The following is a 23,746-nucleotide window of genomic DNA, read 5'->3' on the forward strand; positions in this document are numbered from 1 at the left end:
GCAAGGGAGAGATCTTTAATCTGCACGTTCATGCCTCAAATGACCTCACCAGCAAGGTCTGGGCCAGGCCAGAGCCAGGAGCCCCATCTGGGTCTCCTCTGTGTGTAGCAGGGGCTCAAGCACTTGGGCCATCTGCTGCTGCCTTCCCAGGTGCGTTAGTGGGGAGCTGGATCAGAAGTTGGGTAGCTGGAACTTGAACCAGCACTCCAATGTAGGATGCCAACCCCACTGTACTAGAATGTCAACAGAATAAGATTCTTTGATACTGTAAACAAACACAGCAGAAAGTTTCTGTCTTAATTATGTGATCTTGAAAACCATAGAAAACCACAGTAACAGCGGGGTGGAGGGGGGTGGTTTCCAACCTGACTGGCTGCTGTTGCTAGAAGAGAGTGTTAGGGGGTAGAGGAGCTGGTGGGATTAAAGGATTATCCATGCTAGGAGGGTTTTTTTTTTTTTTTTTTTTTTTTTTTTTGACAGGTAGAGTTATAGACAGTGAGAAAGGCAGAGAAAGGTCTTCTTTCCATTGGTTCACCCCCTCAAATGGCTGCTATGGCCAGCGCTGCGCCGATCCGAAGCCAGGAGCTGGGTGCTTCCTCCTGGTCTCCCATGCAGGTGCAGGGGCCCAAGTACTTGGACCATCTTCCACTGCCCTTCCGGGCCACAGCAGAGCTGGACTGGAAGAGGAGCAGCCGGGACTAGAACTGGCGCCCATATAGGATGCCGGCGCTGCAGGCGGAGGATTAACCAAGTGAGCCACAGTGGCGGCCCCCATGCTAGGAGTTTTAAGAATTCTCTTCCATAATGGAAAGCCTTTTTATTAACAAGAGAGGGGAGGAGGAAGTAGAGTACCCCATTATGTTGCACTCACTCCTGTAAATCAAGAGAGGGAGTGTCGCACCTGACATTTCCATTGAGTTGCTTTTCACTTGAATACCCTTGGGGTCTAGCAGTCAGCCCTTCTGTAATGGCTACCGGATACCCACTTTACTCAGACAATGATGATATCATCCAGCTATGGTAAGATCATTTCCTTTGGAACAAAATGCAAAGCTTTTCAGCCTTCACAATGGGAGGAAAATATAAAATTTTAGTAGGTCTGCTCGGCTGTGGGCGGAAAAGAGTCCATGTTTGACCATTATCCACTTTGCTCCTCAGATGTGCCCTGGAAAGTTTGCAGCATGATTTTGAAATACAAACAGCAATTACTTGAATACCTTTTCAGTGTGTGTGTGTGTGTTTTAATGGGTCCTTAGAAATATTTGGAAGAAGATTGCTACTTTTTCAGAATCATTTTGGCATCCAAAGAACCTGAGATCATTGGTACATTATGTTCTGGAGTTGACCTGATTTAAATTTCTTGAGAGAGATGGAGATGGAGATGGAGAGAGAGAGATTTACTCTGTGTGTTGTGTGTATGTGTGTGTCTCTGTGTACATTTGTGTACCTACAAAACCCAAATATTCATCCTCACTCAGTGTAGTTTTACTACATGTCCTCTTTGGATTTTCAGTCTATTGTATCTGTAAATATTGTGAATCAGTTGTATAGCTCTAGATGAATTCTGTGTTTACATCAAAAAATATAATACACATTAACCACAGTAACATTTCTTTACCACTCGTGTTCTAAGTACTTGACGTGTGGCAACTCATTTACTTCCTGTAACAACCCTATTATCATCCCATTTCACAGAGAGTAAAGTGGATGCAGAGAGCTGGAGCAACTTGCCCAAGGTGAGACAGCTGGTGAATGGTGGGGCTGGGCCTCAGTTCAGGCAAGCTGCCTTTTCTTGGGTGAAGAGTTTGCGAGACGTGAGTCATTCTTAAATCTGCAGGTTAATTTTGTAAACTGGAGATGATTGCTTCAGCATTTATAATATTTCATTTAATTAAAAGGAGCTTGTATCATCCGATCCCCTGGCTTCATGATGAGAATTTTCAGTTCTTTTACACAGTAGACAGGTTCTCTCAAGATGATTTTTGTTGTAAATCTGAACTACGTTATAATCAATGTAGCTCGCCACCATGAACAACTTTGAGCTGTGAGTTAGCTGTCTCTGCTCTTGCCTAGGGAAGAAAGATGAGCTCTTTAGTTCCCAGCTGACCTCTCAGTTTAAAATGAATTATTCCACCGGAATAAAATATTCTTTGTCTTCCCGCAAAAAGCAGCTACTGCTTTCAGAAGCTAACATCGTTTTTCTCTTCAATGGCCTGTGATTAATCCTGATGTGATTAATCCTCCTGGCAGCAGCATAACTAGTGATTCAGCCTTCTCCCGGGAATGAAAGCTGGGGTCGGGGTTACACACCGATGACTCCTGAATGCCCAGGTCACCGCCGTGCCCTGGCCCTAACAGATAAGGACAGGAACTGGGACAGATGGTATCACTGCGTAGTCAGAGCTTAAATGAGCAGTGCCTGGCACTGCGGGAGACCTCCATAGATGTTGTGGGCTGCATCGTGTGCTGGGGCACCGCGGGAAGTGCTTGACTGGCCTTATTCTCTCCACATTCTCATGAAGCAGGTAATGATGTGGTCTCTCTCCCCATGTTCAGATGTACACACTGAGGCTTGGAAAGCTTAAGAATTTTTTCTACAACCATACAGTTAGTAAATGCTTACAACGGCATGAGCCCAGTTTTTTTTTCAAAGTACACAAATCCTAAGTATACAGAATCTTCTGGAAGTTTTCTCATGCTTCCTGCCTTTTACTCCACAACTGAGAGAACCATGTTTTGTTTCTGTCTTCACAGATAGGTTTTCATTATTCTTGGACTTCATAAAAAGAGAATCCTGTTCAGAATGCCTTTTTCTGAGCCTGGCTTTTTCTACTTAGTATTAGACTTGTGAAATTCATCCCTGGATCTGCAGATAGCACTGAGTCGTTCTTCCTCATTGTTAAATGCTAATTTCTCATATTTCATTTTATGACAATGTCTCAGTAATTGTTTATCTGTTGTTGATGGACTTTGGGTTGCTATAACAGAACACCCCCAGATTGGGTAATTTATAAACAGTAGAACTTTATTTGACTCACCATTTTGGAGGTGGGGGTGCAAGAGTATGATGTCATTGTCTAATGAGGGCTTTCTGTACCATCATAACATGGCAGAAAGCAGAAAGACAAGCAAGTCAGGCCAGACCCATCCTAGTCATTAGGAAATGACTTCCTAGATGAAGACATTAAGCTATCCATGAAGATAGAGCCCCAAGATCTAATCACTTCCTAAAGGCCCCCCCCACTTTTTTTTTTAAGATTTATTTATTTATTTATTTTAAAGGGAGAGAGAAAGGGGAGGAGGGAGGGAGGGAGGGATTGAGGGAGGGAGGGAAAGGTCTTCATCCCAGCGCCCATATGGGATGCTGGCACTGCTGGTAGTGGCTTTACCTGCTACACCACAGCACTAGCCCCATCCCTTTTTAATACTGTTACAATGGCAATTAAATTTGAACTTTGGTTTTGGTGGGGGCCTTCAAACCACAGCAGGAATCTTCATAACTTTTAAAATATTTACAAAATATAAAGTAGAACACCTTGTACATTTAAAATTCTGACCTTTCTTCATTTGTAATTGTGATGATTAAAAACAATAGATACTTACAGTAAAACACTTGGAATTCTAGAAAAGTCTAAGATGAAAATGAAAAGCTGTTTTCTGCTCTTTCACCAAGATAAACAGCTGCTTATGTTTAGGTGTGCTGCTTCTTCCTATTTTTACATATGCATATGTGTGTTTTTCCTTTCCTTTTTTTTTTTGTTTTTTAATTACAATTTTTTTTTTTCATACAAGCAAGATACTGTTAAGGGGGTATTTTGAATGTCTATATAATTTAAATAGGAGAGCAATGAATGGAATGCCTGGGATTAGGTGATCATGTCGGTTTGCATTCTGCCACTTGTCGGCCCTGCACTGCAGTGCTGGGAAGTGCTGGCTGCTCCCGCTCCCAAGGTACATGGGAGCGCTGTGGGAAAGCGTGAGCCCCTGGCAGCCGTAGGATGCGCACAGTGTGTTCTTGGAAAAATGAGTCTTGTTACAAACCTAATTACAGAGCATGTAGGAAAACCAGGCTCGTGTCCTAGTGTGAATTGAGTTTACTCAAACTGGCAGGTTGTTGGCCACTTGGCGAAGGTACACACACTTCCGTTGTTTTAATGCACTTGAACATCACCATGCAGAGAAAGGCACTTTGGATGGAGGATGTTATGTGGTGTTTAGACCTTATGTTTTTAAAAAACAATTGTCCTGTGTTTCCTTTAACTACATTAACTCTAAGCTTTTGTTGTTTTAAAAATTATTTTCTATTTTCATTTTACTTAAAAAGCAGAGAGAGATTTCATGTGCTGGTTCATTCCCCCAAATGACTGTGACAGTCAGGGCTGGGCCAGGCCAAAACCAGTAGCTCGGAATTCCATCTGGGTCTCCCATTGGGTGGCAGGAACCCAAGTACTTGAGTTAGTCACTCCCTCCCAGGGTGTGCATTTTCAGGAAATGGGAATTGGAAGTGGAGCTGGAAATTGAACCCAAATTCTCTGGGTTCAAGCCCAAGCAATGCCTTACGCACTGTGCCAAATGCCCTTTCCTGAGCTCTTCTTGGTCAACGTGGAATTTAATCCCCAAGTACTAATTACTGTCTATATTTGAGTAATTTGCTTTGTTGGTGGAAATTTTGAATGGAACCAAAGAATGAAATAATTTTGTTTGAAATGATGCTTAATGTTCTTCTGAAGATGCAGGACTGATGTAATTTTGTTGCTGATGAAAATCCTAATTGGGGGTGGGAGATAGTTCACCAGAAATAAATAATGCTACAGTCCTGACTTTATTCTACATCTTCATGACAATCAGGGACCTCTTGGTCTTGCCTTAAGAGCAGAGAATATGGACTCTTTCTGTTTCTATTGAGGATTTCTGACCTAGGGCAAAGGTCTGTTAAGTGAGTAAAAGTGAATTTTGGGAGTGTGAGGGAATTTGGGGAATTGTGAATACTTGTTTATAATCCTGTGTTGTTTTTTTTTTAATAGATTTTTTAAAGATTTATTTGAAAGGCAGAGTTACAGAGAGGCAGAGAGCTGAGCCGATCTGAAGCCAGGAGCCAGGAGCTACTTCCAGGTCCTCCACGTGGGTGCAGAGGCCTAAGGACTTGGGCCATCTTCTACTGCTTTCCCAGGTCATAGCAGAGAGCTGGATTGGAAGTGGAGCAGCCGGGACTTGAACCAGTGCTCACGTAGGATGCTGGCTTTACCCGCTATGCCACAGCAGCAGACCCATAAATAAATTTTTAAAAACAAAGCCAGAAGTTTTAAAACTTAATTTGATAAATACAAAATAAAGAAAAATAATAGCTTGATTATGGAGCATGTTGGGCAATTAGGTATTTTGTATTAGTTCATTTGTCTGATCCTGAGCTTATTTCTTTAAATGCTGAGACTACATATTTAGTGTTTTCATTGCAATTTTAATAAGGAAGCATTTCCCTGAGTTAGTAAAACATAGGTACTAAATAAGCCTCATCATTTTCATTCGTATTAATCCTATTTATTCCTTGGGTGTATATATATATATATATATTTTAAAGATTTATTTATTTATTTATCTGAAAGGCAGAGTTACAGAGAGAGGGAGAGAGAGGGAGAGAGATCTGTCTGCTGGTTTACCCCCTAAAAGGCCTTAATGGCTGGAGCTGGGCCGATCTGAAGCCAGGAGCTTCTTCTGGGTCTCCCATGTGGGTGCAAGGGCTCAAGGTCTGGGCCACCTTCCACTGCTTTCCAAGGCCGTTAGCAGAGAGCTGGATCGGAAGTGGAGTAGCCGGGACTCAAACCGGCGCCCATAAGGGATGCCGGCACTGCAGGCGGCGGCCTTATCTACTCTGCCACAGCGCAGGCCCCCTTGGTATCTTCAGTGGTTCTCAGTTTGTAAGTCTCTTTGTCCCTAGACTGCACAGTGGTGACGGCTGTGCCTCCAGCTCTCATAGTCGTGAGACTGCTGCCTCTGTGGGAACGGATACCATGCTTGCTCCTGTAACGGCGCACACTTCTGGTTCCTTGCATCAACACTTGGCCCTTCATATCCTGGGTTCTGGTGCTGGCGCTGTGGCGTAGCGGGCTGAGCCTCTGCCTGTGGCTCCAGCATCCCATATGGGCACAGGTTGTGGTACCAGCTGCTCCTCTTCTCATCCCACTCTCTGCTATTGCCTGGGAAAAGCAGCATTAGATGATGCGGGTGCTTGGGCCCCTGCACCCGTGTGGGAGACCCAGAGGAGGCTCCTGGGTTTAGATTGCCCCATCTCTGACCACTGCGGCTATTTGGGGAGTGAACCAGCGGATGGAGGACCTTTTTCTCTGTCTCTTCCTCTTTCTGTCTTTAACTCTGCCTCTCAAATAAATAAAATAAATAAACTTAAAAAAACACACACACACACACACACAAGCATATCCCTGAGTTTCATATCCTTGGATTCAGTCAACCACAGGCCAAAAATATTGAGAAAAAAAAAAAGTGTGTGTACTGAACATGTAGAGACTTTTTAAAAATTGTCATTATTTCCTAAACAACATAGAATAATAACTTACTTTGCCTAATACCTCACACAGTATAAATGCTATCAAGGGATGGTTTCAGGTCTATAGGAGGACATGTATAAGTTATGTTGTGTTACATACTATGTTATTTTGTTTATTACTCTTTCTTATTATGTGAGAGGTAGAGAAAGCTGCTACCTCCTGGTTCACTCCTCAAAAGTCCCCAGTGGCCAGGGATGGCTGGGGCTGAGACCAGAAGCTAGGAATGCAATCCAAGTCTTCCACGTGGGTGGCAGGAACTTAAGTACTTAAGCTCTCACTGTGGCTTCCCAGAGCCTGCGTTGGTAGGAAGCTGGAGTAGGGCACTAGTGCCAGGAAATGAGCCCAGGTACTCTGACATGGGATGCAGGTATCTCATCTACCAGTTAAATGCCTATTCTCGATTACACTAATTTTTAGATTAATTTTATTTATGAGAGAGATAAAGAGTGCTATTTCCCATATTGTTGGTTCACTCCCCAAAATGCCCATAGTAGCTGGGGTTGGACCAGAGAGGCAGAAGCCGGGAGCCAGGAACTCAGTCCAGGTCTTCTACATGGCTGGCAGGGACCCAAGTACTGAGACACTGCCTGCTGCCTCCCAGGGTGCACATTAGCAGGAAACGGGTGTGGACTTCCAAGTGGTGGGTTAGTTACCATGCCAAATGGCTGCCTGTGCTTGTGCCACTTTATGCAAAGACTCTGTGGATTTTCATATCCATGCAGGGCCCTGGAGCTGACCCCCTCAGAGGCGTGCCAGTACTTGCCTTTGGGCTGGGCACTGTAACTTCAGCCAGTGTGGATCATCTCTGGGGAGCTGGGGCCCTTCTTATCTCCATGAGAACATCAATCCTGGTTCTTAAATTTTAGCAAAAGAGAACATCCCAGGAGGATATTGTAAGGCTCATGGAATTGCTACAAAGGTTGGGAGAGGCTCTGGAACTGGCCAGGCCTAAGGGGAGCATGGTAGGGAGGACTGCAGCCTGGAGCCCTCACAGGCACCCCCTAGGGTCTACGCTGGCCTCCAGTCACTGGCTGGGGGCAGAGCCGAGGTCTAGACGTTTCTTTCCTCCTGGCTGATGGCGCTTCATTTGGAGCCTCATGTGGGCCTGGGGAATCCCTGGGCAGCATTGGCACGGGGAGGGATGGCCTTCGGTTACTCCTCCAGTGTGGCTCGTTTTTGTCCTCTTTCCAGTGCCCCTGAATAATTGCTTCTGTCTCCTTCTGCAGGGCCTTTAGGGTCAGAGGGGGAGCGTGGCCGTGGATCCACGCACCTGGCTCCCTGCAGACAGGTTCACTTAGGAGTTACCCTTGGGCCGCCCCGCCTCCAGGCAGCCTTGTGGCACCAGGCACACTGTTGGGGGTTGAGCTTTTGGTAGACAGTTGGTTATACCAAGTTTGCTGGTGGCTGGACAAGTATGGTTTTTGCAGATGAGGTCTGGTGGTGGGACGGCTGGATGACTGAGTCCGCGTGGAGGACCAAATTCCAGTTTCTCAGGTGGTTTCAAGGAGAAGAGAAGGCTGGATGATGAGTGGACGCGGTGGGTTAAGCTGCCGCTGGCGTCGCCGGCATCCCTTGTCGAAGGGCTGATCTGCTGTGCTTCCCATCGGGCTGCCTGCTCATGTGACGGGGCAGGCAGTGGATCCTGGCCCAGGTACTTGGACCCCTCCCACCCATGTGGGAGACCAAGATGGAGTTCTGGGCTCCTGGCTTCTGCGGCTATTGGAGGAGTAAACCAGAGGAGGGAAGGTCTCTCTCTGCCTCTCCTTCTCTCTGTGTCACTCTGCCTTTCAAATTAATAAATCTTAAAACAATAGAGAATACAGGATTATGAATGAACTATGCAACTCCTGGTTCTGCCTAACAAGTGGCAGGGACTCTGGGCAAATTATGTGACTTCAAATTGTCTCCTCGTGTCTGAATTGCATGGAGTCACTGTTTATAAATCAGACCACCCATCAGAAGAATTACCTGGGTTGCTTCTCCCCGCTCCCCAAATGTAGATTTTAAACTCTCAACCCAAACCAGCTCTCAGAATTTTCAAGAGCAAGTCTCAGACTTTGTATTTTTAAAAAGCTCCCAAGTGATCCCGACAGAGCCACAGGTCTAGAATACCTACAAATGTTCCTTAGCCTCTTAAACGTTTGATGGATGGTTCTAGAAATTGACTTTATTCCTTGTTAATACCCTCCACTTAATAGCATTTTTAGTTTCCCTGAAGAATAATGTCATTTGAGCTTTCATCCCTTAATACCTCTTCTTTTATTATTTATTTCTACTACCAATTCTTCTGAACTTAAAAGCCCTTCAAGTTGGTTCATCCTCAGATTGTCGTATTATGGATTCTGTGGCCAAGACTGCTAATTTCATATCCGCTATCCAGTCTCTTCTTCCCCATTAATGAAAAGCATGTGCAGTGTGCCGAGCTAAAAGATTTCCCAGCTTCCTCTCCTGGATTTGGGCTGGTGACATCAGCTCTAGTAAGTGCAGGGTCAAGTTTTATGTGCAGTGCCTGTGAGAAGATTCTAGGGACAGACTGGACAATGCATCCCTTTTGCTTTTTCTCCTTTTCCATACTGCTTGGAACTTGGACACAGTGGCTGAAGTACAGCAACCATTTTGGGTTGTGAGGAAGCTGTGAAGTTAGAAGCTACCCTCAAAGTGAGCAGAGCACAAGGAAGGAGGATCCTGGACTGCTAATGACGGTGCAGCTGGGACAGCAGCCCCTGGCCAGTTACCTCCATGCTTGGTTCTTACTGTCGAGGCCAAAGTCACTTTGAGTTTTCCATTACACACAGCTGAGCGTAACCTAACTGATGCCCCTGCTGTGTCAGTTCCTCAGTGCGGCTTCCACACAGTCTTGACTTACATACATAGTAGGTGCTTGGTAGATGTTTGACAAGTTAAGATTCCAATGGCTTTTTTTTTTTTTTTTTTTTTGACAGGCAGAGTGGACAGTGAGAGAGAGAGAGACAGAGAGAAAGTTCTTCCTTTTGCCGTTGGTTCACCCCCCAATGGCCGCTGCGGCCGGCGCATCGCGCTGATCCGAAGGCAGGAGCCAGGTGCTTCTCCTGGTCTCCCATGGGGTGCAGGGCCCAAGCACTTGGGCCATCCTCCACTGCACTCCCTGGCCACAGCAGAGAGCTGGCCTGGAAGAGGGGCAACCGGGACAGAATCTGGCGCCCCGACCGGGACTAGAACCCGGTGTGCCGGCGCTGCAAGGCGGAGGATTAGCCTAGTGAGCCGCGGCGCCGGCCTAAGATTCCAATGGCTTTTAGCAGGCTCCCACCGCTCCAGACTCCGGTCTTTTCAGCCTTATATTAAATTATGGATAGGGACCTTTTGTTTCCTTATCCCAACTCCCAGGAAGGTGTTTCCCAGTTCCCGGGACAGGGTGTTGGTGCTGCGAGCTCCAGGACTCTGACAAGGCAGTGCGAAGTAGGTATTGCAGATTGCTACCGCAAGCATGCATTACTACAGATGAAAATCTAAGGGATGGGCATTTTTCCTGACTCTCCTCCGGGAATCGGAGGTGCTAACTCAAATGATGTCAGAGAGGCCACCATCAAACCTTCGCTGTCATTTGGAGGCTGTACTTTCCAGGGCACCTGCCAGGAACTTGATGGCAGGGGAGTGTCTGGAAAGTGACTGGAAAGTGTTAAGGAGCCTTGGTTGCCAACTCCTGACGAAGAGGTCTGCCGTCTCGGTGGCAACCATGGAGGTGGTCTTGGCTGCAGCAGCCGGCTCCTGACTCACATGGAGCCCTGTCGGCCAGGCCGGACCACCTTGGGGCCCAAGGACAACATGCTGGTTTCCTGGAAGCACGTAGGCCAAGGCTGTGCTGCTAGGAAAATGATACTGTTTTTGCAAGTGTGAGAGTGTGTTTAAAACTCATTCTCCCTCGACAGAAAAGCTCCTCTCAAAGAAATATAGGGTTCAACGACAACAGCCCCAAGCCCCAAAAGCGGAACCTAGAAGGTGAGTCAACCCTTCTTGGATGCCCAGGAGTTTATTTCAGAATGGGGTGCATTGACTGCGGGGATCTGGGCGGCCCACCTCTTTGTGCACCTACTGAGAACAACCACAGAGGCCAAGCCACAGTGCTTTGTGGGTAACACTGAATTCCACGGCAAACCTCAGTGGCTCAAAAGTGTTTGCTCCTCCTGGAAGTAATTAAATACGCAGTCCTTGACAGGCCACATCTGGCTGGCTGGAAGCAGGCTGCAAACACTCAATCTAAACAGACTGAGGTGAGCTGTATAGAAGCAGACACATCCGGAGTCAGTGGCTGGTGGGTTTGAGGGCAGCCCTGCCGTGTCCCCGGGTTCACTTCCTCCCGGGAGCTGGGGTTGCCTTTGCCTTTCTATGAGGCACATACACAGCCCCGGAGCGCCCGGGGCCTCGCGCTGCACCAGCCTGGAGGAGCTGTGTGTGTTCGCTGCCCAGGGAGTGCCCCCGGCCAGCGCCCTGTGGTCAGCCTTGGCTTCCCATCTGTTCCAGTGCAATCGGGAGGTGCTGACTTAGACTGCTGGAAGTGTCTCTCTCCTCTGTCCCTTCTCAGGGCTGCCGGGGAGTCCAGGGACCTGGGAGCTGCACGGTATTTTCAGGAAAGTGGCTCTGCTCTTGTGCCTCCTTCTTCCTCCCTGCTGGCTTGGAAGGGCCCAGCTTGGGACCTCTGGAAACACCAGATCGAATCACTTCCCCACCCCCACGCTGCCTTCAGCTTGCCTGCTGGTGAGAATAGCAGAGAGAGTATCTTCATGGATTTATGAATGTTGAGGGTTTTTTCTCTTTTTTTAATAGCGTGTAAGATATTTTCAAGTGAAGAATGCAGTTCTAATAAATCCAGTGAACCTGTCCTGGATTTTCTGGAACCAAGTTTCTATGAAAAGCTATGGTCAGGGCATTTTTGCAGGAGCTTATTGAAACATAGGGATCCTTACAGCAAACGTTTTGCGAAGGGCGCATTTTCTCATAAAAATGCTTTCTGTGGCAGTTTCGTTCAGTGATTCCCAGCAGCCAGTTGTCTGTGGTTTTACAAAGCCCCGGGGCAACGTTTTAAAGGCCTGAGTGCGAGTTCTCTTAGGTCACTTCAGCTTTCAAGCAACCCAGGAAGGCATCCTGAATGCCTGCAGGGGCTCAGTAGGGGCAGCCTGCTTTCACATAAACCACCATTCCCGCCACAGGAATAAAGGCCTATTGATTATGTCTCCAGGGGACTCAGGACTCAGGCTCCTTTGGTATGGGGGGGGGGGGTAGTGGTGGTTAACAGAGCAGGAAGTTCCTGGAGCATGGAGTCCCCTGAAGCTCCAACTCTGCTATTTGCTTGTCGTGTGATCTTGGGCCAAAAAATGACCTGAGCTTTCTGAGCCTCAGTTTTCTTACCTGTAAAATGGAGTCATTGCACTGCCCACCTCGCCGTCTGAATGCAGGGGGAAAGAAATCACAGTTGTGTGGGTGCTTTCCAGACTCCACGGTGCTGGAAACACCTTGGCCCTCATGATGATGGCGCCTGTTTCTGCTCCACCCTTCTCATTGCCTGGTGGTCAGTGGTGACGTCAGCATCATTTGCTGTCCCATCTCGGTTTTGGTTTCCCATGTCACTGGCTGTGAGCTTGGGCAGCCATTGAGGCCGGCTCCTGATTTTGGGAGCTGTAGCCTTTGCTTTTCCTGTTCTCAGGATTTTTTTCCGAATCCTCCTGCTCTGACACTGCCGAGGTTCTCGGATTTGTGTTGCATTCTTTGCTTATCACTTGCCGCCTTCAGGTCTGCCCTACCTTCCAAGGGTGCATGGGATCTTAGCGAGTGGGGAGCCAGGGAGAGCTGGAGCCCATGGAAGGTGGCTCATTAATACATTAATACATCTATTTCTGTGTTCCCCTGACTCTGGGAGCCCTTCCTCAGGGCTCTGAGAAGGTGGGCGGGGAAAGCTCTTAAAAGGTGTTGACCTTTTGTTAACCCTGTGAGACCAGGACTTGCATTCAAGCAAGATGTTAATACAGATGTTTACCAGGTGCCCACCCTGAGGATAGGGCAGCAATCAGAATCAGTGGGGGTGACTCCCAGGCAGGCCCGCCCCCACCCCTCCAGATACACACACTGATAAAAGTGCAGCAGGAGGTGATAAGCATGCCAAGATAGGGCGGCTGGGGAAGAGAAGGGGATGCGGTGGGGGGTGGAGACTAATCCTGTCTTCTCCCAGTGGCCTTTGCTGTCTGGGAGTTTCTCTGATAAACCCTGGAGATTGGAATCTGAGGAAGTCTGGAGCAGCCCTGCTAGGGCGGGGCTTTGAGGAGAGGGGCGGGGACACCAGCAGCCCTAAAGCATTGGGCATAAGGGCAAGAAGGTGCTTGGTGTGTGCTGCAAACAGCAAGGAGGTACCGCGTCTGGGGGTGGGGATGGGGGCCCTGTTGGCCTCTGCAGGCCACCCAAGGGTTTCATTCTGCTGTGGGTGGGAAGCCAGTTCAGGGTCCTGAGAACACAAGGGGTGAGCTGCCTGGCCAGAAGCCCAGTGAATTCGCCTGGAGGCATTTGTGCTGCAGTCTCTGCAAGGTGGCCAGGGCAGAGAGACATGGGAAAACAGGTGGGGACTGAAATCCTGGGCTGAGTATCTCGGGAGCTAGACACCTTCCTCGTCCAGCAGGTTCTGCTTTAACACTGCTTCTAAGCGTCCAACACACGAGAGTGCAGAGTAATCAAGCTCACGGGTATGTGCTGTGCAGACCCAGTGTGGAACTGGTGCAGTGCTGGGCTTCAAATGCATCCTGAAAATGGACAATTTTTCTTGTATTTATTTACCAAAATATCGAATGTTTACCAGATACTAATCCAGTGCTTTCTTTCTCTCTCTTTTTTTTTGAAAGACTTATTTTATTTGAAAGGCGCAGTGACAGGAAGGGAGAAACACACACACACACACACACACACACACACACACGGTGCTCACTCCCCAAATGGCCACACTGGTAACAGCAGGACCAGGCCAAAGCCAGGAGGCTGGAGCTCCATCCAGGTCTCCCACGTGGGTGGCAGGGGCCCAACAAGCACTTGGGCCATCTTCTGCTGCTTTCCCAGGTGTATTAGCAAGGGTCTAGATCAGAAGCAGAGCAGCCGAGACTGGAGCTGGCACTCACATGGGATGGTGGCACGGCAGCCGGCAGCTTAATCTGCTGCACCACAGCCCCCCTCCACTGTTTCTTTGACTTTTCTCTGTCTGATGGGGATGGAACTGGTAACTGTTGGGTCGTTTGATTGTTTGAGGCAGAGGTCTGGGCCCTGGCCCCGCGCGTAGGCTCTGGGCTTCCTGAATGGCTTTCTCTGTGTGTGAAATGTTTAAGACATCCCCTTAAGGCAGTTAGAACTAAGTTTTAGTGTTTATTGGAGGTCTTGCCTGACTTGCTATAACTTATGGCAACCTGATGTTTGGGTCTTTCTGTACTTTCTTTGTTTTTAGTTAATAAGAGGAGAAAAACATTCTTCATCTGCTTTGTTTTCTGACTTGGTTTTATTCTTGCCACCACAAAAATGTTAAATGATTGTGAAAAAGAAGCCTAGCATCATTAAAATTTCTCATCAGAAAGCTCTTTAGTATCACATGTAGGTTTTTTGCCCTTTTTTTTTTTTTTTTTTTTTTTTGACAGGCAGAGTGGACAGTGAGAGAGAGAGAGACAGAGAGAAAGGTCTTCCTTTGCCGTTGGTTCACCCTCCAATGGCCGCCGCGGCCGGCGCACCGCGCTGATGCGATGGCAGGAGCCAGGAGCCAGGTGCTTTTCCTGGCCTCCCATGGGGTGCAGGGCCCAAGCACCTGGGCCATCCTCCACTGCACTCCCTGGCCATAGCAGAGAGCTGGCCTGGAAGAGGGGCAACCGGGACAGAATCCGGTGCCCCGACTGGGACTAGAACCCGGTGTGCCGGCGCTGCTGGGCGGAGGATTAGCCTAGTGAGCTGTGGCACCGGCCGGTTTTTTGCTTTCTAAAAAGAATGTCCCTTTGATATTTAAATTAAGTTCAAGAAAGGGCTTCGGACAGTTCTACTCTGAAAGTATTTTTTTTTTAAGATTTATTCATTTATTTGAAAGGCAGAGTTACAGAGTGGCAGAGAGAGAGAGAGAGAGAGACAGAGAGAGGTCTTTCATCCACAGGTTTGCTCCCCAGATGGCTGTAATGATTGGAGCTGCGCCGATCTGAAGCCAGGAACCAGGAACTAGGAGCCAGGAGGTTCTTCCGGGTCTCCCACACAGGTGCAGGGGCCCAAGGACTTGGGGCATCTTCTACTGCTTTCCCAGGCCATAGCAGGGAGCTGGACCGGAAGTGGAGCAGCCAGGACTTTTACTGTCTGATTGTCTGAGGCAGAGGTCTGGGTGCTGTGGCATAGCATGTAAAGCCGCTCCCTGCAGTGCCGGTGTCCTGTGTGGGCACCGGGTTACTCCAGATGGGAGTCAACCCAGATGGAAGATCGACTGATATCTCTCTCTCTCTCTCTCTCTTTCTCTCTGCCTCTGCCTCTCTGTAACTGCCTTTCAAATAAATAAATAAGTCTTTAAAAAAACTTTTTTAGAGAGAGAGAGAAAAAGTGATCTCCCACCCACATGTGTGCCCAAGTGCCTACATTGGCCAGGGTTGAGCTGGGGCATGAATCTGGGATCCAGGAACTCAGTCTAGGTCTGCTTTGTGAGTGGCAGTAATCCAACTACTTGAGCTGCCTCCCAGGGTCTGCACTGATGGGAAACTCAAATCAGGAGCCAGAGGCAGGAATCAAACCCAGGCACTCCAACATGGGACGCAGACATCTTAACTGCTAGGCTAAAGGTTCATTCTCCCATGTCTGCAAGTATTAAAGACAGTTATTCTGTTCTTGAAAGCACATGGAGATGAGAGGGTAGGGGGAAGTTAGGAGTTAATCTGTCCTGCTGAAATCTGACAGCCAGCGGGAAGCTCCAGAAGCAAGCAGTCTGTCCCAAGGAGTCAGCTCCCATCAGCGATCGGGTTCGGGACACACCCAGCTATGTTTATTTTGGTAAAGGGAAAGTTGGGTTTCTCCAAGGCCTTGATGAGTACACACATTCAGACAGTGAGCTCACTTCCTTTGATACAGACCGCTGTCCTGGATGCCTCACTCCAAGATCCCTTTCCCCAAAGGTGCCTGCCCAGTTGTTCCCTTTGGAATCTCAGGACTGATTATTCAGGAATGTGACTTCGAGTCCTCAAAGCAAAGCTAGGCCAGTCTTCCAGAGCCAGACCTCTGGATGTCGGTGCACTTTCCATCAGCCAGGTTAGGAATTGGCAGAGATCTTAGGCTCCTGTGCTAGGAGGGGGGTCTGCTCTTGAAACTGCCTTTGGGCAATTTTCCTGCCCTCAGTCATGTGTGCATTCCTTGCGGTCCTTTAGGGACTAGCATTGTAAAGGGACAGACCAGGGCTGTGCCCTCCAGGGACTTCCAGCCTGGAAGGGGCAGCAGGCAAGCGAAAGGACAGCCCCGCCTTTGGTTGCATTAGGGTGAGCACAGAAGACAGGAAGTCTGGTCTAGGGGGCATCAGGTCAGGGACGGCCTGGTAGAGTGGCAGGGGGTTGGGCAAGCTCGGGGAAGTTAGAGGAGCCTGGTGCTTTTGGAGACTTGAAAATAGGTGCAGAGCCCACCCAGGGGCATCTCATGTAGCTGTAGAGCTTGGTGGATTGATTGGTCTTGTCTACCGTGCTAAGAAGCTTATAGTTTGTACCCTGAAAGCAAAGGGAGGAATTGCCCAGTAAGTTTTAATTGAAGTACAAATGGAGAAGACATTTGAAACGATCACGCTGGCCATAAGGGGAGTGGGTTGGAAGAAAACAAGGAACAACAGAGGAGGCCACTGCTGTCGTCCAAGGGAGGTGCACAGGTGACGTGCGTTAGGATATCGACAGGGGCAGGGGATGAGGAAGGACTGGGGGCTTTTGTTAACTCATTTCTGGCTCAACATTCACTCAAGTGTGCTCATCACCAGCAAGACAGTGAGTTCTACATTACAGTTCCCCTGTTTCGGTATTCTTGCCATGTACCATGTACCATGTTCTTGACATCATTCAGCCCCCACTAATTTTCTACATCTTTATTCATGGGGCTGAATTTCTTGACCTTTGGCTCAGCTTTTTTATTTATTTATTTATTTATTTATTTATTTATTTTTATTTGACAGAGTTAGGGAGAGAGACAGAGAGAAAGGTCTTCCTTCCATTGGTTCTCCCCCCAAAATGGCTGCTACAGCCGGAGCTATGCCTATCCAAAGCCAGGAGCCAGCTGCTTCTTCCTGGTCTCCCATGTGGGTGCAGGGGCCCAAGCACTTGGGCCATCCTCCACTGCCTTCCCGGGCCACAGCAGAGAGCTGGATTGGAAGAGGAGCAACTGGGACTAGAACCCAGCACCCATATGGGATGTTGGCATTGCAGGTGGAGGATTAACCAAGTGTGGCTCAGCTTCTATATGGAGTTTCTTAAGATCCTGCAACATTGTTTTCACCCTTTTACTAGTACAGAACAGATATTTTAAAGGTTGATTTATTGAGTTGAAAGGCAGAGTTAGAGAGGGAGAGACACAGAGAGACCTTCTGTTTGCTGGTTCACTTCCCAAATGTCCCCAGTGGCTGGAGCTGGGCCATACCAAAGCCAGGAGCCTAAAACTCCATCTGGGTCTCCCACATGGGTGGCGGGGGCCAAGGAGTTGGGCCATCCCCTGCTGCTTTCCCAGGTGCATTAGCAGGGAGCTGGCTTGGAAGAGGAGCAGTGGGGCCTGGAATCAGTGCTTAGATGGGTTGCGGTGGTGCAGGAGGTAGCCTAACCTGTGTGCTACACTATGTGGCCCTGGGTCAGGTATTTTAAACAAAGTGCATCACTGTGTCTGAGAAAATTCCAGCAAGGTTCACATCCTTTGGATTGTCCGTCGAATGCCCAACTAGTGTTCAAAGCCCCGTTCATGTTCCCCGCCTTTATGTGACATTCTTGGGTTTCCTTTGGGATAGGCTTGGGTTGACTTCCTTCCTCGGCCAGCTGCTGAGACGGATTGGGGATGAGCCGGATGTTGGATGTCGGTGATGTGTCTGAAGTAATTCCTGAAGCTCTCATTTGCTTGTGCTCCAGGCTGCGTCCCAAGGCGAGGATGTCAGTGGGTGGGCCTTGCAGCTGCAGACAGGAGTGGCCTCTTGAGTCAGGAGAATTTTCTTCCCAGGTCAGGTTTCTGTGTGTCAGGATGGGATCTGGAGAAAGGGGCTCCTGAGTTGTCTGTTTGCTCTTCCCTCCCTCCTTTTGTACCCCCTCCTGCTGTGATGATCTGGATGTTCCCTGGGGATGTAGCCAGGACGGTTACTGAGCAGTATGGGGCGGCATGGGCATCGGCATTGCTGCCTCTCCCACTTGGAAGGGACTGGATTCCCCTCTCCAACCTGCCAGTGAATGGGCAGCCACGCCCTGTTCGCATTCCTCCAGTGATAGGGACCCCGTGCCTTCCCACACAGCCAGATTCATCTTTAGAAAGCCCCGAATTGGGGTTCTGTCCCTGGCCTAGGGACTCAATGTTCCTTAGTGTGCCCCTTGCAGGTTTCATCTTTGCACCTGGCGTCTTGTCTGGTCTTTGTGTTTGCCAAGAGTCTACCGTGTCCTTAGCCCCTGTCGTCTGCACCCAGTGACTGCTCTTAGCCTCCTCAGCCCTGTGACCCTCCTGGCCGCTTTCAGAGCTGATCAGCCCAACAGCAGAGGCCTGACAGTGCTAATCAGCAGGGGTCATCTGGCTAATGGGGCTGTGGCCCCAGCGTCTGCTGCCTTCTCAGGACTCCTGGCACGTTTCCTGGGAGGCACACGTCTGCCACGGTAGGGGAACCGATTGTTAACTCAAGGGGAGTCTGCCCGGTGGTTAGTTCCCCTGCTTGGCTGAATTTGGATCGGTCATTGCTAGGGTCCACAGTGGTTTTGGTCTTTGACAGTCATCTCACAGTGAACTTAACAACTACAATTCCTCTTGTCTTTTTAAAAATAAAAAATCTGAAAAAAAAAACCACTAAGGTTTGTTTCCTGTAGTCAGGTGGTTGGTTTCTGAGACCCAGGTGTATGGCCTTAGATTCTTCCTATTAAACTTCCCTTTGTGGGGCCGGCGCTGTGGCATAGCAGGTAAAGCCACTGCCTGCAGTGCTGGCATCCCGTATGGGCACCATTTCGAGTCCCAGCTGTTCCACTTCCAATCCCACTCTTTGCTATGGCCTGGGAAAGCAGTAGAAGATGGCCCAAGTTGGAAGATGCTCTGCCTTTCAAACAAATCTTCACAAAAAGAAAAACTACCCTTTGTTAGACTTCCTTTTGTTTGTTCCCATTGATCCAGGCTGCTCATCTTTTTGGCTCCTGAATGCTCACATAACACATTGCCTGTGTTTCCTGGGTTCAGTGGTTAGAGGCACAGGCTTTGGGGTGAGAGACACGAGTGTAAGTCCTGCCTTCACCACTTACAGGTGGTGTGGTTTTGGGCAAAGGCAGAGTGAAGACTTTTCTGGGGCAGTTAATGGAGCAGGTGAGTGCCGTCTCATGAAGTCAGAATTTAGAAAGCTGAAAACAGAACTTGTCTTCATATCCTCCTTTCTCTGAATGTTTATTTTTTAAATTATTTACTTATTATTTAAAAATCAAAGTTGAGAGAGAGAGAGAGAGACTCTACCATCCACTGGCTCAATCTCTAGGTAGCCGCAATGGTCAGGGTTGGGTCAGGCCAAACCCAGGAACCAGGAGCTTCATCTGTGTCTCCCGGGCCTAGGCACTTGTGCCATCACCTGCTACTTTCCCCAGGTCATTGGCAGGGAGCTGGATCAGAAATGGAGAGACTGGGACAGGGACCAGAGCCCGTGAGGGATGCCAGTGTCTGCTGGGCCACAGCGCCAGCCCCTGTCTGAATGTTTAAATCCTTTTCCCTTTTGGAGATGGACTCTGCCTGTCCACTTATGTAGAAGGCAAATTAATGCCCCTCTCTCCCCAAGATGACAACATCTTAATTTTGCAACCTGTGAATCTGTCCTCTTGAACTATAAAAACAATGTAATTAAAATAAGGACTTTGAGCTGGGGAGATTAGCCTGGTTAACCCAGGTGTACGCAGTGTATTCACAGGGTCCTGGTGAGGAAAAGGGGAGGCGGGAGAGTTGGAGTCAGAGGAGGCCAGGCCCCAGAGGGGCTGCTAGGCTGCTAGGCTGCTGGCCTTGCCCGTGGAGGAAGGGACTGAGAGGTAAGAAATGCAGAACATCCCCCCACAACTCGCGTGAAGAAAGCATTCCTGTTGACACCTTGATAATCCGTGTCATCTTAGGCCACCAGGTTGTAAATGCCACCTTCCTTTAAAGTCTTGTCTGATTCTGCCCACTCTTGCAGTAATGAGCTCCCTGCAACTGTGTGTGTGTGTGTGTGTGTGTGTGTGTGTGTGTGTAGAGGTTGGTCCCGCCGTTCTGCTGTTTCCATCAGCCCTGTCTCCCTCGGTGCCCAGCACCGACCACAGGGCCAAAGGTCCCAAGACAAACCTGGTGGTGCCTTTCCAAAATCTAGCCATGTGATGGTAGCTACGTGCTTCTTTGACCTCCCCAGTTAGCGGCCCTGCCTGGAAAGGAAAGGAGGCCAGTTCTCTGAGTTTTGCCTGTGAACCCTGTCTGGGGACGGAGAGGGCAGCTGCTTTCCTACGTGCTCTTCGGCTGCCTGTGGCTTCCCAGGCTCTGCAGCCTCTGTGTGTTGAGGTCTCCTTCCCCTGCCACAGAACAATTGCTGTGTTTTCTTACTCGTCGATCATCAGAGGTGGGATTAGAGCAAGCCAGTAAAAGTATGGGTTTAATACCATTGATTTCTATAGCATACTAAGTTTAAAGAATGCTTCCCTGTTGATGGTCTCATTTAGACCCCACAGTGGCCCGGAGGCTGGCCATCTGCCCCCTTTTCAGTTTGCTAAAGCTTTTTCTTCTGAGGCTGGAGAGGACAACTTTCAAACTCTTTACATGTTGAGCTGGAGACCCACCAGCTCCACCCAGGTCCCCACAAGGATGGCAGGGGTCTGTTGCCTCCCAGGGTATGCGTTATCAGGGTCCCAGATTGAGATGGAGGTGGGACTCGATCCCAGGCACTCCAGTATGGGATGTAGGCTTCCCAAGAGGTGGCTTAACTTGGCTGTGCCATGACGTCAGCCCCAGCAACCTCCTTTTTTGTGGGTCAGAGTTGCAGAGTGTTAACTTGCCCAAAGTCTTACTGTTCATGTTGGTAGAAGATGTTTCTGTTCTTTTTTTTTTTTTAAAAGTTTATATTTGAAAGACAAGGTTAGAGAGACTGAGATCCTCCATCAGCAGGCCCACTCCCCAAATGGTCATAGCTGGAGTTGAGCCAATCTGGAGCCAGCTGTGGGTACAGGGGCCCAGACACTTGGATCATCCTCCACTGCTTTCTCAGGTGCACCAGCAGGGAGCTGGATCAGAAGTGGAGCAGCTTGGACTTGAAACCAGTGCCCATAAGGGTTGCCAGCACTGCAGGCGGCGGTTTCACCCACTACAGCACAGCACCGGCTCCTGTTTCTGTTCCTAATGGTGTTGGAACCACAACTTACCAACTTGTTCAGAAATATTCTCAGTTTGCACTTAGAATTCTGGATAGTCCTTTGCATCCTGCCCTCTCTTCTAAGTAAGCCAGCATCCTCTCCTGACCCCTCCACTCCTGCTTTTTTTTTTTTAAACTATGTTTTTTTTTAATTTTTTATTTTTTTCAGGTAGAGTTATAGACAGTGAGAGAGAGACAGAAAAGTCTTCCTTCTGTTGGTTTACTCCCCAAATGGCTGCTACGGCCGGCGCACTGCGCCAATCCGAAGCCAGGAGCCAGGTGCTTCCTCCCGGTCTCCCATGCGGGTGCAGGGCCCAAGCACTTGGGCCATCCTCCACTGCCTTCCCGGGCTGCAGCAGAGAGCTGGCCTGGAAGAGGAGCAACTGGGACTAGAACCCGGTGCCCATATGGGATGCCAGCGCCGCAGGTGGAGGGTTAGCCAGCCCCCACTCCTGCTTTTAAGATAGACATCTGCCCATCTGCCTTCCGGTTTGCGTTTGCGGTACTCCAGGAAGACTTCCCAGACCAATGGGCTGCTCTCAGAGGATACTGGGCATCAGGGTGTCCTGGGAACTGCACACACAGATGTTCATGTGGTGCCGGCTGGTTGACTTCCTGGCAGTCACCTCCTCGGCCTCCTTTCTCTCTAATTCTCTGACATGGGCCAAACCTCCGAACCAGATGCGTTTCAGAAGCTTATTAAGCAATTAGTTGAATCTTTGCAGCTTTCATGCATCTTCCTGGGGATTTGGTGTCATAATGGAGCTTCCCTCCCTCCCCAACCAGCATCTATTGTACCTGTTGGGTAACTGAGTTGTGGAGTCGGGGCTTTGGCGTGAGACAGGCCTAGGTGACTTGTGATTCTCCTGCAAGTCCTTGGATAACCTTGGGCTGGTAATTTAACCCCTTCTGAAGCCTCAATTGCCTCATCTGCAAAACGGTGAGAAGTAATACCTGTGTAACACTGTTGCGGCATGATGCCTGTAGAGTGCTTAGCCTAGTACTTGGCAAATGCCTGATGAGTCAAATATTTATTACTGTACTGTTAATTACATCTGTATTTGGTTTACTAGAGCCAGAGAACTAATCACTATATATGCGTTTCTGTGAGTAGTAAATGATTCAGACTACAGGCACATTGCTCAGAACTGAATTGCCCTTTTCCCTCTAGGGGTCTAAGGTGGCTGGGGGAGGAGGGAGAAGGCTTTGTTTTGTCTTGTGTTCATTCAGTTCACAGGTTAGGCCATGCTATGGAGTACCAGTTGAGCACAAACCAGTCCAATCCCTCTTCTCATGGATTTTCCAGTCCCATGAGGGAGACAGGCAATCATTGACATTGACAAAGTCTGGGAAATGTGAGACCACAGGTGCTGGGAAAAAGTGGGGCTGGAAGGCGTCACTAGGGATTTGGTGAGCCTCTGGGTTGGGTATATGTCCCTTGGGGGTGGGGGTGGGAGACAGTGGCTTGAGGACAGTGGTTTGGGGCTTTGACATCACTGGGTTCAAATCCCAACAGGTGGAGGAATTGGTGGTTGGTAGCAGGTTCCTGGTAAAGGAAGAAGTACTTACAAGAGGGGAGTAGCTGGGAAGGAAAGGAGACTCTGGGCATTCAGGTCAAGGAGGTTGAGTCCTCAGGTGGTGCTTATTAAGGAATGATTTTAAGGTCGTCACCTCTTGTATTTAGCCAAAATAACACCCCAGTCTGCATTTCCTGCCAATATGTCTTCCTATGACCAAGCAACTGTAATTAAAGGCTTTGTGTAATTACCCCCATCTCCTCTCTCTTTTTCTACTACTTTCTTGCATTCAGTCTACTTTTATTTCTGTTTTTCTGCCCACTCCTGCTTGGTTTCTCCTGTTCTGCTCTGTGACAAAATTTGCGCCTCTGTCTCACATCCAGTTGCCACGTTTCTCTTGGGGAAGCACATCCTTTGAGATGGAAAAGGAAAGGGCAGAGCACTGTCTTGTTGAAGCAATGCTGATATCCGGGTTTTGTTTAATGCTGTTGTTTAAACTGCTCCTAGGGGCCGGCGCTGTGGCGCAATGGGTTAATGCCCTGGCCTGAGGCGCTGGCATCCCATATGAGCGCCGGTTAGTAGACCCAGCTGCTCCATTTCCCATCTAGCTCTCTGCTATGGCCTGGGAAAGCAGTAGAAGATGACCCAAGTCCTTGGGCCCCTGCACCCACGTGGGAGACCCAGAAGAAGCTCCTGGCTTTGGATCAGCACAGCTCTAGCCGTTGCGGCCAATTGGGGAGTGAACCATCGGATGCAAGACCTCTCTCTCTCTCTCTCTCCACTTCTCCTCTCTCTGTGTAACTCTGACTTTCAAATAAATAAGTAAATTAAATAAACTGCTCCGAAGCGATGTCCTCTGGGAAAGACTGTGGCTGGTATTTTCCCAGTTCTCCACCTGCTCCACCTCCCTTTTACAAGATGCAGTTTGCAGCGTTTTAGTCACTTAGTTCTAATCCTTGGCCTGTGTGAGACTGTCTACAGCTCATACATTATCACCGCGTGGGTCACACTCTCACCCCAGCTCCTCCAGGGCCCCAAGCTCGGGAACTTGCTGAATTTATCTTCAGGTGCCTGTGATGCGATGTGCGGTGCTCCCTGGC

General features: G+C 48.9%; 1 protein-coding gene across 28 annotated transcripts in view; it reads left to right on the forward strand.

Moving 5' to 3' along the window:
- CGNL1 (cingulin like 1) overlaps window positions 1-23,746 on the forward strand; it is a 177,177-nt gene that overhangs the window by 19,828 nt on the left and 133,603 nt on the right. For 5 of the 28 annotated variants that reach the window (XM_089310439.1, XM_070054252.2, XM_070054257.2 and 2 more), the window contains one exon: window positions 1,696-1,736. The exons of 21 other annotated variants lie outside the window; for them this stretch is intronic. The gene's annotated coding sequence lies outside the window, so the exon portion shown is untranslated. Of the gene's footprint in view, window positions 1-1,695; window positions 1,737-19,741; window positions 19,787-23,746 lie in introns of those variants that run through there. 2 more of the 28 variants (XM_089310433.1, XM_089310436.1) reach the window with 1 other exon arrangement.

Source organism: Oryctolagus cuniculus, chromosome 12, assembly GCF_051225735.1.
Source record: "Oryctolagus cuniculus isolate XC-2025 breed Fujian yellow rabbit chromosome 12, ASM5122573v1, whole genome shotgun sequence".
NCBI lineage: Eukaryota > Metazoa > Chordata > Mammalia > Lagomorpha > Leporidae > Oryctolagus > Oryctolagus cuniculus.